This window comes from Anabrus simplex, chromosome 5 (genome assembly GCF_040414725.1).
Source record: "Anabrus simplex isolate iqAnaSimp1 chromosome 5, ASM4041472v1, whole genome shotgun sequence".
Classification (NCBI taxonomy): Eukaryota; Metazoa; Arthropoda; class Insecta; order Orthoptera; family Tettigoniidae; genus Anabrus; species Anabrus simplex.
This window is the reverse complement of record NC_090269.1, coordinates 141,288,501-141,290,328: the sequence shown is the minus strand read 5'-3', so window position 1 is coordinate 141,290,328 and position 1,828 is coordinate 141,288,501. Positions and strand designations below refer to the sequence as shown.

At 44.6% G+C, this 1,828-nt stretch overlaps 1 non-coding gene across 1 annotated transcript; it reads right to left on the bottom strand.

Moving 5' to 3' along the window:
• Window positions 1-1,054: 1,054 nt before the first annotated feature.
• On the bottom strand, window positions 1,055-1,128 carry TRNAS-CGA (transfer RNA serine (anticodon CGA)). The gene has a single exon. It is a non-coding gene; the product is annotated as a tRNA-Ser (tRNA).
• Window positions 1,129-1,828: the final 700 nt, after the last annotated feature.

The following is a 1,828-nucleotide window of genomic DNA, read 5'->3' as shown; positions in this document are numbered from 1 at the left end:
AGGTATTCCTAATCGCTTTCTAGCTTTGATCATCACACTCATTCACCACGAGCGGAGTATGTGCTTTTGAAAGACTGAAAAGAATGAATCGCCATACGAACACCTACCATCAACTCTTGAACTCATCGATCTGCATGAAATGTGATGACCGTCATTACAAATTCATCTCGAGGAACATGATGTGGAAGCGATTAAGAAGTGATTACTCCATGTGTGTATGTTCTTTGATTGGTTGTGCAGCAATGCATGTCGGGAGGCGAGTTACAAATGTAAACTGCAATGTTCAAAAGTCGTTTCAGTCAGTGAAAAAGAAACATAAAAATGAAAATATGCCATTTCTACCCATATTGAGTGTAATATAAACGCTATTGAAAAGGCGATCGTTTTACGTTAGCTAAAGGAAACCGAACACTTTCGTTGAGGATTTGAATTCATTACCAAGAGTATTTCTAGTGAATGTAGCTGAAAATTCTGTAAAGAAAGTGGGGGAGAAAATGCCTCGTGTGTGGACACTAGATCCTGTTCTATAGGAGCTTTCGAAGACAGACTTGTGTTTGCTGACACGAGAGAAATCAACTTTCAAATGACGTCGAAGACCAGTTGGTTTGATCACATGATGTTTGGCAGTAAGCGTGGTGTATTCTTTATGACAAGTCGAGGCATTGTAATCGAAACAGACTTTCAACTTATTAGGTCGTGTTACGTACATGTCGTACGTGTTGAAGAGATGTTAAGTACAGAATAAAAATGGCCAGCCGGACACCAGTGGGATCCGAACCCACAGCCTCCCGATTTCGCGTCGGTTGCTCTACCAATTGAGCTATGGTGGTCTAGGCCATCTTTGTTCTGTTTGAAAGGATCTGAGCTACAGGTCTGGCACTGCTGTTAGCACACTGTAGAGTGCGTTGAAGTCGCCCGTTGTGGGGCATGTCAATGAATATTGAATTTTCACGACCGCATTGTAATCGAAACAGACTTTCAACGTATTAGGTCGTGTTACGTACATGTCGCACGTGTTGAAGAGATGTTAAGTACAGGATAAAAATGGCCAGCCTGACACCAGTGGGATCCGAACCCACAACCTCCCGATTTCGCGTCGGTTGCTCTACCAATTGAGCTATGGTGGCCTAGGCCATCTTTGTTCTGTTTGAAAGGATCTGAGCTACAGGTCTGGCACTGCTGTTAGCACACTGTAGAGTGCGTTTAAGTCGCCCGTTGTGGGGCATGTCAATGAATATTGAATTTTCACGACCGCATTGTAATCGAAACAGACTTTCAACGTATTAGGTCGTGTTGCGTACATGTCGCACGTGTTGAAGAGATGTTAAGTACAGAATAAAAATGGCCAACCGGACACCAGTGGGATCCGAACCCACAACCTCACGATTTCGCGTCGGTTGCTCTACCAATTGAACCATGGTGGCCTATGCCATCTTTGTTCTGTTTGAAAGGATCTGAGCTACAGGTCTGGCACTGCTGTTAGCACACTGTAGAGTGCGTTTAAGTCGCCCGTTGTGGGGAATGTCAATGAATATTGAATTTTCACGACCCCGTTGTAATCGAAACAGACTTTCAACGTATTAGGTCGTGTTACGTACATGTCGTACGTGTTGAAGAGATGTTAAGTACAGAACAGAAATGGCCAGCCGGACACCAGTGGGATCCGAACCCACAACCTCCCGATTTCGCGTCGGTTGCTCTACCAATTGAGCTATGGTGGCCTAGGCCATCTTTGTTCTGTTTGAAAGGATCTGAGCTACAGGTCTGGCACTGCTGTTAGCACACTGTAGAGTGCGTTTAAGTCGCCCGTTGTGGGGCATGTCAATGA